We start from the raw sequence: 13201 nt of genomic DNA, 5'->3' as shown, positions 1-13201 counted from the left end.
AATTATCACATCGTTAAAAGGGTACTTACGCTGTTAATTACTAGACTTAACTTTCTGTGGCGAGTTTGATGGACAATTAACGTGCAAATGCAGCAACTTCATAAAAATCACTGGGAAGTTGAGGGCGAGATGTCGTTTCCGCGAAGCTAATGGCGGAGTGGCAAAATCGGCCAGCAACTTGTGGTGATTCGCAATTCACAGGGTATCTCTTCCTCTCCACAAGTTGCTGGCCAATTTGCGCAGTAATAACGGCATGCATCATTCAGATGCCACTGCTTTTTCAGCAAAATCTGGCCCTGTAAAAGCATCTTCAGAAAGGTGCTAAGGAAGGCTGGTATGGAACATAAAAAATTAACACTAGTGCAGTAGTGATAAATATGATGAAAAGCTGAGGCCTCAGTGCAGATCCTTGGGGAATACCACTTGTTATATCCCACCAATTAAAGTACGTACCCTTTATCGCTATTCTCTGTCTCCTACCTCACAACCAATATCCAACCCACATCACAAGGTTACCTCCAATTCCGTGTGCTTTCATTTTTACTAATAATCTCTTATGCGGAACCTTGTCAAATGCCTTCTGGAAGTCCATATAGACACTCTCTTATCCACCATGCTCGTGACTGCCTCAAAAATCCCTACCTCTTTCCATTTGAACTACCCACTCAGCCTCTGTGACCTCCTTTCCTCCTTGCACTTCTGTCATTCACCTCACAGTCTTAATGTTCCATCCACTTCTCCCTCACTCGTTTGTCCAAAGGACAGGTGCCAAGAGGCCAAAGGCTCCCTCACCTGCAACCAGTTTCCCTCCAGCCTTCCCCCTTCCTATCTGTTTCTCTCAAAGAGACGTCCAAAATTTATCTTTAAAATAAAAATTAGAATGAGGACAAAAAACGACTCACTCTCTTCCTATTTGTATATTTCTCTCTGTCTCTCTCTTCCTCCATCTTAGATGTTAGAAATTATAATTTCTGTCTCATGGGTTAGCAATTAGCATCGACCTTTTTTAATTGTCAACAAAACGTGGGAGGAGATAATTAGTTGGCTTCAAAATTCAGCTGGTATCTTTTTTAAAATTAAAGTAACATCAAAAAAAACACAGGAGCCAATTTTAAGTCACCCTGCCAGGTGGGAATGGGGCCGTATCGGACTGAAAGTGTTGTACTGGCCGCCATGTTCCTCTCAATTCCCACTCGCTGCCATTTTCCTGGGGGCTTCCACATGGGCAGCCAAGTATCTGCCTGTTTCGGTTGGGAGCCTCATTCCAATATGCTAATCAGTACCTGACTCCACAATCCAAATTCAGCTCACAGAGTCACAGGTCTGGGCAATAATATCAACTCCAAGTGGAGGAGACTGAGGCCTTAACTAAAAATTTTAATGAAAACATTAAAAGATACAAAAAACAATTCATTAGATGAATTTAAAGAATCTTACAACACCAGGTTATAGTCCAACAATTTTATTTGAAAATCACAAGCTTTCATTCACCTGACGAAGGAGAAAGCCTCCGAAAGCTTGTGATTTTCAAATAAAATTGTTGGACTATAACCTGGCGTTGTAAGATTCTTTACATTTGTCAACCCCAGTCCATCACCGGCATCTCCACATCATAGATGAATTTAATCACATTATTGTTTATGTAATTTTTTTGAACTTTTGAATTTGCTTAAACCCTTATTTTGGAAATTAGAAATTTCAGCTACTGAGAAAAATAGTGGATGAATAAAAATTTCATAAAGCATTTTGAGCGATTTGTGGGAACCCACAGGCCAGATTGTACAATCACAGGGTGATACACTCTCACTATAAAATAGCAACTATTGTGTACATCACAGGCTGTGACAGGGAAGCAGGGCTATCTCCAATATTGAAAATAGCTATCACAGAATCACCTACAGGAGTAGCAGATACTTCAGATTATTATATTGAGCTTTCAATGAAACAGACATACTAAATTTAATACATAACAGATACATCTTCTCTGTACAATTGTGTTTCAGCAGATGTAAAGCTTTGTCTGTGTTGTGCCATGAAATGTGCCATTCAACAGCATGCTTAACCATAAGAATTGACTTATGTGCCCTTTTATTTTTATTACATATATTTTAGCTGTGCATTTTAGGCAGCAACAGAGTTTTATAGCCTTATGCAATTTGTTAGAATGTTTCAATGCATTGTAATTGTCAGCTGTATGTGAATAATTAGAATCAGTCTTTAATCTTTCTCAGCTGCATTGTTCTAGGTTCTCTTTTTTGAAACCTGGTCGGCTAGTTTTCTTAAGTGTATTAATTACTTCCTTTGTGTTATATTTACAGCTGGTTGCTGGATCAATTTGGGATAAATATACCGTTAATCAAGCAAACTCCATAAATGCCAACTGCGAAGCTCCAAAGGCTGAGCAACAGCTTCAAAAACATGTTACAATCCCCTAATAAATAGACAACTGTAAAACAGCCCTCATTATAAGCCTAGGGCACGTAAAATTACATTGAAAGTGCAGTGAGACATGAGCTTGCAACTTAAACTGTAAGTACCCCCAATATTGCTTCACTTGTGTTAGGAAAAATACATAAGTACGTGAATGTATGAAGTGGGATATATGTGTTGAAGGAACAAAATGTATTCTCCAGGAGCCCTGGGAGTATGCCTCAAGAAAATCAACACTCATTTGGTGCATTTTCCAGTATTTTGGATTCTACAATGATCATAGACATTTTACCAGTTTCATCTAAAAGGGAAGGGACATGGTTCTGCATTCTACATATCCTTCCAGCAGTTCCTGGTATGGATCAATATGCTCCACATATCCTTCCGAGCAGTTCCTGGTATGGATCAATATGCTCCACATATCCTTCCGAGCAGTTCCTGGTATGGATCTATATGCTCCACATATCCTTCCAGTAGTTCCTGGTATGGATCAATATGCTCCACATATCCTTCCGAGCAGTTCCTGGTATGGATCAATATGCTCCACATATCCTTCCAGTAGTTCCTGGTATGGATCTATATGCTGTACATCCTTCCAGCACTTCCTGGTATGGATCAATATGCTCCACATATCCTTCCAGTAGTTCCTGGTATGGATCTATATGCTGTACATCCTCCCAGCACTTCCTGGTATGGATCTATATGCTGTACATCCTCCCAGCAGTTCCTGGTATGGATCTATATGCTGTACATCCTTCCAGCAGTTCCTGGTATGGATCAATATGCTGTACATCCTCCCAGCAGTTCCTGGTATGGATCTATATGCTGTATATCCTTCCAGCAGTTCCTGGTATGGATCTATATGCTGTACATCCTTCCAGCAGTTCCTGGTATGGATCAATATGCTGTACATCCTCCCAGCAGTTCCTGGTATGGATCTATATGCTGTACATCCTCCCAGCAGTTCCTGGTATGGATCTATATGCTGTATATCCTTCCAGTAGTTCCTGGTATGGTTCTCCATGCTGTATATCCTTCCAACAGTTCCTCATATGGGTCTCCATGCTGATCTTCTGCATGACGGCATCGCACACCCACTATACTCTGAGCATTAGTAGCTTGCCCTTCTGTTCCATATATAGTACCTTGCCAAGCTCTCATGCCATATATCATAATCTTCAGACCATGATCTATTTATCTTGATTTATACTATATGTGTTCTCCCTCCATTTTACTCAGAAATTGCACTCTCATAACCTGGATTGAGTCATGCACTATTTATACTGGATTATGTGGCTGTTTAGCAAGTTGCACTCTTACAAGTGCTTCCCAATTGGCCACTTGGCTTTTGCATACTTTTAGTGTATCCTAATGCACCCAAGCTTTCTGAAACGTCAAGTAATGTTCTGTGTTCCTAAAATTGCATAAAGAGGGCAAATTTTGAACAACTATTTAACATGTCCTTGTGCAATCAGAGGAATTTCAGCCCCATTAAATTAAAACTAATTTAAGGTTTGCATGTAACCTCATCAAATCATGACATTTATTAATTATTCAATTTCCCAAAAGAATGGATGAAGAACTACTTAGTTTGATTTTTGAAGGTGTGTATTCCCAGTGATAAATGATTGATGTTCAATTTTGACTTAGTTGAAGACTAAGCAATCAATGTGCAGATAAAAAATGAATACAAAGACTGATTTGCTGGCCTTTCATCTACAGAAGCTGGGTTCAAATCCAGCCTAGACTGTTGGCATTAAAGTCTCCTCTGTTGGCTGTAAGGGTCTCATGTGAAATTAGTCTGGGCAGCCTCATGGGCTGAATTAGTAATCTCACATAGAGGCACATGGTGCAGGAAAAAATAAATATCTCTTCTGAGGTTGGAACTCAGACACATTCCTAGGGCAAAGTATTGGGAGCCTTACTCTGCATCTAACCATCCCATATATTGGCCTGAGAGTGCTGAATGCTGACATTGGATGCCTCCAATGAAAAGTGTTCTATTTCCCAGCACTAACCTTGATGATCTCAAAATTCAACAAACATAAATTAATATAATGTTTGCGGGTCAGTGTGAAACAGTTTTGCAAACTCAAGTTTACCGTACATTTTAGGTCACAATGAAAGTTACTTGAGGTTACTTTCAGCAATCTCGCACAGCTACAGGACAGACGGATGCAGATGGAAGATACTATAAAATCAGAGGCAAGAACCTCCAACAAATTGTATACAACTTTGAAATCCAGGAATGAGGGTCCTTTGATTCTTGATATTTCAACAATCAAGATCTCTTTCATGAAAATCTGTATGAATTCACTTCGGAAAAATCCATACTGTCCAACGATAGAGTGGACATCTGACATACTTCTTTTGACTCTTAAAAGTTTATTCTTAGTATCCGGAGACTCTCCAGGGTAGAAATTTTGATCGGTGTACTTCAACCACATCGTACTACTTTCCTGTGTGCGCTGTTTTTATGCAGGTGATAACTTGGGAATTTTATTTAAGAAAAAAATATTTGCTCTGTGAAAATCTAAAGATCCAGTAACCGGTTTTGAATGTTTTCTGTGTTTTATTTTAATTTGCAATTATATTAGATTTCCTTTCTTCTCATCCTGGAAGCAGTCACCTGTGATTTGTTGTGAGTGATGTAATACGTTCTTGGGGGGAAAAAAATCTCTAACTTTGTTTTTAAATATTTTATCCCTTTTTATAACATCCACCCAAGCCACATACCCAAGACTCCAAATTGAAGAGACAGGAAACTATGGTCATCTCCACAACCTCCATAAAGACTGCTCTGTGCAGTCTGAAGAGAGGTTTTAAAGTTTATGCAGTTTATGGTGGAAGCACTGCCCATTTTCTTTATCTTTAGTTAGGCACTTCAATTCTGCTCAGTACTGTGCCCAATGGGAAATAACTACCTATGTGGAGAAAGTCCAAATGTGTACATCAATTTAGGCTGACAATGAAGTCTACCTAGGTCTCTTTTTGGAAAAGATGCAAGTAAAATAAAGTTTGTTGACTGATAGGTAATCCTCACTCTCATATTATCCTCCAGTCTGTTTCCATCACATCTTTATGGTCTCTATTTTATCAATAATGCAACAGTCATTGCTACTTTGAACTCTCTTACTTCAAATATCCATTTTCACACATTGGGGGAAAAATTGGATAGGGGCCGTTTTTGGGTGCAGGTAGCTTAATGTGCTATTACCCCGTGCCCAATGACCCCTGCGCAGGCAGGACGCAAGTTTCGGCCCATCCAAGGACTCACCTGTAATCAGTGTTCCATTCCGGGCCTTGCACATGGAATCAATGCAATATGCACTTTCCACCACCAGGGGGAGCACAATCTCTTAAAGGGAGGATGTTTCTTAGAAATCTCAAAGGCAGTTGGGACCTGTTATTTGCTGAATATAACAGTCTACTGTCTGCACGGAGTCTGAATGGAGATCAGACTTCGCACACGTAAAACACAGATGCAGGTCTCATCCCTATGTTTACACACTCATGAGTTATGTTGAAACATTGAATAAAGGTTGCACACTACTAAATCCCACATCCTCCAATCTGCATGCCAGACCTCACCAATCTGCCGATCTGAGTTTATACCGGGCCTGCGAGAGTGCGTGCACCAAAGTTCTCTGCTGATGCACTAGAGACCTTGGTGCAAGAAGTGGACAGAAGGAGGGATATCCGATATCAGCAGGGTGGGGGGGGGCATGGATCATGAGGCCCTCCAAACATATACTCAAAATGCAGTGCAAGGCAATAGGGGACGCAGTCAATGCTAAATGAATAACACCATGAACATGGATGCATTGCAGGAAGAAGTTCAATGCTTCGACTCGAGTGGCCAAAGTGAGTGAGGTCAACTGTCAAGTGGCATCTCCTACCAACTGCACCTCTAGCCGCATCCACTGCTCCATGCACTACACCCCCATCACCCACATATCAACAAGCACTTTCAATCAGATGCTTCCTCTCACCCTCACACATTACCACTGTTGCAAGCCGCACATCCACAACTCACAGGTCACACACTGACAGCTATTCATCCATGACAGGCTCATCACCCAGACACTCATCCCGCTTTCTTGCAGGAGATGGTGGCGCATAACAGCAGGCAGCAAGTGGCAGTGGCATTTAGCCACTCAAACCTGTTCTGCCATTCAATGAGATCGTGGTTGGTCTGTGACCTAACTCCATATATCCGCCTTAGCCCCATATCCCTTAATACGCTTGGTTCACAGAAATCTATTAAATCTCAGATTTAACATTCACAAGTGAGCTAGCATTAACTGCCGTTTGCAGAAGAGCGTTCCAAACGTTTCCCACCCTTTGCGTATAGAAGCATTTCCTAACTTCACTCCTGCACATCCTGGCTCTAAATGTTAGACTATGTCCCCGCGTCCTAGTGTTCAAGTGTAGAAGATCTCCCAAAAACAGTTGTAAATGTCTGGGCAGCCAGCAGCAATAATCCAGCCACTAACCTGTAAATCCTGCATGGTCCCTTTAAACAGCGCTGGTAGGGGGTCCTCCAAGCACTCTAAGACACGTGCAGATGGTCGGGGAAAAGACTGTGCGTTGAGTTGAGCATTAAGTCCCAAAATGATGTCTATCACTTTAAATTAGCGTTGCACACTGATTGAAGCCATTTTCTCCCTACTTTACATGATTCCAGCATTCGTTATCTGCATCTAACTTGGATGTCAGAGAGCCCGTGTAGCGCCGAAACAACGGCCCAATAATGGCCCAATTTAGCGCCCATTATTCCTTACTCAATTGAAATCAAGATTCATCACACTCTCTTCTAAAGAAAGAAAGGCTTGCAATCATATTGCATCATATCATATCTCTTAGAAATCTCTCAAAATGCTTCACGTAAAGTGCAGTAACTATTATATAGGTAACCATTTGTACACAGCAAGATCCCATAAACATTGAGATGAATGGCCAGGTAATGCATGTTTGGCATTGTTGAATGATAGGAATGGTGACTAGGATACCAGAAGAATTCCTTGCTCTTCTTTAAATAGTAACATTGGATCTTTATTATCTGCCTGTACCACCAAAACAGGCAGACTGGACCTCAACAGAATGTCTCATCTGAAGGACTGAACCTCCGGGAAAGTAGCTCTGCTTCAGTACTGCATTGAAGTGTCAGCCTAGATTATGTGCCTTAATGCTCAACTCAACGTACAGTCTTTTTCCCGACCATCTGCACGTGTCTTAGAGTGCCTGGAGGACCCCCTACCAGCGCTGTTTAAAAGGGGCCATGCAGGATTTACAGGTTAATGGCTGGATTATTGCTGCTGGCTGCCCAGATTGGAGCTTTAACCCATAATCTTCTAACTCACAGGTGGGAATACTACTAACTGAGCCAAGGTGACAATAACGCGTAGATTTTGACTTTGTGCGATGATGTAAAATGGATGATAGCGAATCGGCCAGCCTGTTTTACATCTCTCCCGATTTTTATTTCCATTAGAGTCAATGGAAATAGAAATCGGAAGAGATGTAAAACAGGCTGCAGATTTACAATAACCCATTCTGCACTATCGCACAAGATCAAAATCTACCTCTAAGCATTCTTTCCCAGGATGTCAAAGGTGGAACTCCCCATCTCCCACAGTTTTCCTTTCTTTCTTAAATATATAGGTAATCTTGGCATCACAGAGAGTCCTGTGGTGTCCAGGTCAACACCTCTCAATTTAACAATTCCACCAAAAATGAATGAACTGGTCACAACTTCTTCTGTCCTACTTCTTATTTCAGCTGTGGTGGGGTCCTGCACCTCGAGCCTTGACTCTTCACCTGGTGTTCTCAACTTAAAAGATTGTACTGTACGGCATCAAAGATCAACAGTGTATTTTTTAAAAACTAAATACAATCCCACACATGTTTTCTCCACCAAGTGCCTTTTATAATACTTACTTGAAAAAATAAATAAAATTGAAATATAATTATCACTATCCAAAATATTGTTATGGGCATTATGCTTAAAAGTTAATTTAAATTGCAACTTGTACTCGTTTTATTATTTTTTCACAATACCTCGCATGTAAATGTTTAAATGAATTACAATATGTAAAATAAGGCGTTTCCTGTATTTGAACATAATCTGTCATTTCACAGCAACTATATTTTATTTAAATATTATTTAACTTGACTGTTTATTCATGTTCCCATCCATTTACACACAAAGATCTAAAGATTCTGGAGTCTGGCTCCCCCAATAGCTCAATGGGCAAACGAACTGTATGATACAGAATCATAGAGATGAGGAAATTCAATCAGTGGTATGTGCTGGCCTTATCTAGAAGGGTGGTAAAGGCTCTATAATCCCTCACGATCTGATGGCTGGAAGATGGGAAGAGACATCAACGAGGTTCCCACTTCTGATTACTATCCAGTGATCTCTACTTAACAGTGCATGTAGTAATCACATGGACAGAATTGGGCTTCTATAACGATGCCCTACCTGGTCTAATAGTTTGCTGAGACTAAATCTGCAGACTCACATATGAAGAACTGTCACATGAGCAAGGTTCTGGCGGTATCTATGGAATTGTACTCCAGTACTGCCTTCAGAGAAAAAAATGGAGCAAAGAAGAGAATTCTGGACAAAAATCTATTTTAAAGTCTAAGCTTCTATCAAAACATTTAACTTCATTTCATAAAGGAAAAGGTCATTCGTGATTGTCACTTTATTTTTGATGTATAAAATGGACCTTTCAGTTTTAAGGCTATGCTTTTTATTTTCTATAATAATCAGACATACCTTTAATGGGCTATGGGGGTCATGACATATGTTGTTTTAATCAATTTTTGTTTGCATAAAATAAATCAATGTGTTAAACCACCCCTTCAGAAGAGCCAAATGATGCTTCTCTCCCAGTAAGTCGGAGTTAAAAAGCACAGAAACTTCAGTTAGTGATATCAGCAAGTAAATGCTTAAAACCACTAATTTAACACAGGCATTAACCTAGTTATTATAAATGGGTTAACACCTCGCTAAAATAGTAGAGAGGAATGTCATAAAATCCCAATAACCATTCATCTATATATACCAAGTTATTTCTAGGCTATAAATAATAATAGACTTTAAATCTGTGTTAAGTAGAAATTATAATGATTAACCAATCAACTTAACTTAAAAAGGGTTTTGTTTTGCTTATGAGGGTGGATAACACTTTCTCTTTCAGATAGTGTCAGAATCAAGCACTCCGTAGTTAAGTATAGCAAAAAACTCTCCACTCTGCATCAACTCTAACCATAGAAGAACAGCCCCCACTGCACCAGTGTGAAACGTTGGCCTCTCTAATTGCTAATTAAGTGCCCACTGTTTTATGTTGGGCCTATGCCCACTAGGAACTGAACTGAGTATACCCAAATTCTTTCACAGCCTTACACCCAGCCACCAGTCTGGGATTTGAACCCAGGTACCAGAAGTGGGAGACCACTGTGTAATCCACTCCATTATCCATTCTTCCTCATTCAATGAACGTGTTACTTTGCCACAGATTCCTTACATGCATGGTGCATCACTCATTAAATGTAGTCAGATACTATTCTAAGGAAGGGTGTTAACACTGCTATAATGATAAAACAAACAATTAAATTAGTTTTTATCTTTAGTTCATTCGCTTGGCAATTGGCACTTGTACTGGTTGAAAAGTAATCTGAATGAGAATGAGTTAGCACTGGTACAGCACAAGTTTAGCATGTTACTGATAATGCACTCAATCCTTATTTAACAAGTAAGCTGCACAGGCTAAGGATAGTCTAGTGTATGTGAATATTCCGTTAATATTTTTATCTGTTAGATTATCAAAATATTGGTAAGGATAATTGTTCATTTTAATGAATGGACAAGAGATACTGCAACTTTAACCCTTTGCCCCTCCCATTCAATCAAATAAGTATCCTGTGCACAAAATATCGAGATAAAGATGTTCAAAAATCATCCCTATATTTGCAGGGATCGCAATGATTATGTTGTGATGATGAATAAAGCATTCAAACCATTAGAAAAAAACTATTACTTTACATTCACAATATGTGTCAAGAACATGGAGCCATGGTAAAGACAAATATAGCTGTGGGATGCTGGTTATGCCCGCTTCATACTGACGTGGGCGTTCAGTGCATACTTCTTACATGTTCGTTTTTAAAGATAAAAACTCCAGCGTGTCAATGTAATGTCCGATGAGGTCATTCTGCAATCAGTCACATAACCATATGGAATAACATAGGAGGGGGGATAAGCAACGGCGATATATCTTTGCAGGGAGATGCACGGCATACGCAATTGCATGATATGGACCCGTCTTGTATCATACATAAGCATTTTAAACCAAACCTCCCTTTCAACAAGAAGGGACAAAAACGGTACCGGAGCCTCCGGGCAAAGTCAACCAGCACAAAAATCAGAATAGAAAACAGCAGTTCTACATTCGACCAGTCCTAAAGATAAAGAAGGAAGCGAAGCTGTGGGGGTCAACCCCAGCCCGTAACTGGAAGTGACCCTTAGGACGAATTGTCGGTGAACTTCAGAGGCTGATCGCCCATTATGGATCATTTCCCTGGGCCGTCGCCCTTACGTGACCCTTCCCACTGCGATCACAGTGATAACTGTAACCACCTTCTTCAGTCTTACATACAGCCATCGAGAAACATTTTATTTCCCCCTTTTCGACAGGCGGTGTCGACACACTTCATCATTTGAATACTACACGCCTGAAAATGTTACCCACTCATCACGACGTTGCTGTGGTGCAAATGGTTCGTTGTGAACCTTTGCAGCAAGTTGATTAAGACACCAAAGCAGACTGTGGTTTTTTAAGTCTTGTTAAAAAAACAATTTAGGCCAAAAACGTATAAAAGTCGAATACGTGATATCTGGAAATCATAATGCCAAACAAATACATACAAGCGATAGGAACCGATTAGATTACTATTTGTAAGCTGAACATGCCGCTAAACGTACAGGTGGCACAGTCACTTTCAGATTCGAGAGCAGTCTCTCAGTAAACTAACACTTGCCCGTGCGATATTCCTTGGTGCAGCTGATAAAATACTCTTTAATCCTCCCCGCCGCCCCCAACCTACCTCTCTGGAGGTTGCAGAGAACGGGTTGCAAACAAGGAGACAGTTTCTCGGATACTTTGGAACCAACTGCTGCCGATCACCAAGCCGGGTCTCAAACGTGGAGTGAATAAATGTCTCTCCCCTGAAGGAAACAGGGACACGGAGAAGCAGCACGAGCCGCGTGACAAACTAATATGTATGTCTGTCTATCTATACATGCGGATATAGATATAATGTATTTTTATAGAAAGACTGAAACTGCCTGAATTTTCCTTCAGGTTGATATTTTATTGCAGAGTCAGAGTCAGCAGCACCTCCGCCTGGAGTTTGTGAGTCCCAGATGTGACTTGGACCAGTTTCATGTCAGAGCCCAGACCCTGACCTGTCAATCAAACACCTGAGGCAACGGCAGCGCCCACTCAGCCAATCAGACAGCGCCTACCGGAGGCCGCCGCCGCCGCTCCAGCCAATCAGATTCGCCAAACACACTTGCCGGCGGCGCCTCCGAGCGATTGGCCAGCCTGGGAATAGCCCGTCGCCTATTGGCCCGCGCTAACAGACAAGTCCTTTCTGGTTGGGTGGTTTGGGAAGCTCCTGTGCGAGCCAATAGCGGGAGGGCAAATAATTTAACACTTATTGGCCAGACGTCAGCGAGAAACTGGCCTCAGTGTCTGAGTGAGAGAGGGGGGAAACCTTCCATTGGGTCACTGGCAAGGCCGTCATTGACTGTAATGTTTGATGAGAGGGAAATAACCAGGTCTTTGCTTATTGATTAAGGATACAATTTAGGTCAAAACATAATACCATACAAATAAAACACCAACTGAGATGACTCGTGTGTGTGAGACGAATGGCCCATCTGAAATGGGTAAAAATATGGTGAAATGCAACAGGTGTTGAAACAGTTTCTGTCACTGATACTCCAGTGATGTAGCAAATTTAATGCACACTGGTCAAAATCGGAGATTACCTTCACCCTTACCTGTCTCTGATGTCTTTGTGTTGCTGTTTTTCCTCTTTTGCTTATGTCTCTTTCTCTTCCGTTTCTCTCCTCCATAACTCTTTGCTTCTGTTCTGTTTCCTTTTTTTCTCCTTCCATAGTGGTTGGGTGGAGTTGTTGAGTAGCATGGTGTGGCGTGATGTGACAGGAAAGGAGCAACCAACAGCTGCAGGCTACATTTGGGATAGTAGTTGCATGGAAAATGTGGCCTTCAGGACTCACTTCCCATTCCCTCCCCCAATCATTCATGCATTTCCTCCACTTCCTCACTCCCATTGTATCCCCTACCCTTCTACTTCCTACCACCCCCTCACTCCTATCCCTAGACCTACCTCTTCCCCTTCGAACTACCCGCTCATTCGCTGTATGCTTCTCTCCACTTTTCTCACTGTCACTCACCTCTTTAACCCTCCATTCATTCCCTCCCACTCCTTTGTTTTATTCTGTTATCTGTGCCACAATGAGAATGAGAGAAAGATGATGGGAGGATAAAAGTATGGCAAGATAACTCCCCAGTCATTTAGAAAGGAAAGAAAAAACTTGTATTTATAAAGCACCTTTCATGACCTCAGAACGTCCCACTGAGCTTTACAGCCAATAAAGTACTTTAGAAGTGTAGTTCCTGTTGTAATGTAGGGAAACATAATGTATCTGGGCACATTGAGAAAGATTTTC

At 41.1% G+C, this 13201-nt stretch overlaps 1 protein-coding gene across 1 annotated transcript in view; it reads right to left on the bottom strand.

Moving 5' to 3' along the window:
• myripb (myosin VIIA and Rab interacting protein b) overlaps nucleotides 1-11725 on the bottom strand; it is a 559045-nt gene extending 547320 nt beyond the window's left edge. The window contains exon 1 of the mRNA XM_068001808.1: nucleotides 11548-11725. The gene's annotated coding sequence lies outside the window, so the exon portion shown is untranslated. The remainder of the gene's footprint in view (nucleotides 1-11547) is intronic.
• Between the last annotated feature and the right edge of the window lie 1476 nt (nucleotides 11726-13201).

Source organism: Heptranchias perlo, chromosome 2 (assembly GCF_035084215.1).
Source record: "Heptranchias perlo isolate sHepPer1 chromosome 2, sHepPer1.hap1, whole genome shotgun sequence".
In the NCBI taxonomy this organism is placed as follows: Eukaryota; Metazoa; Chordata; class Chondrichthyes; order Hexanchiformes; family Hexanchidae; genus Heptranchias; species Heptranchias perlo.
Note: the sequence above shows the minus strand (reverse complement) of the source record. Positions and strands in the feature narration are given on the sequence as shown.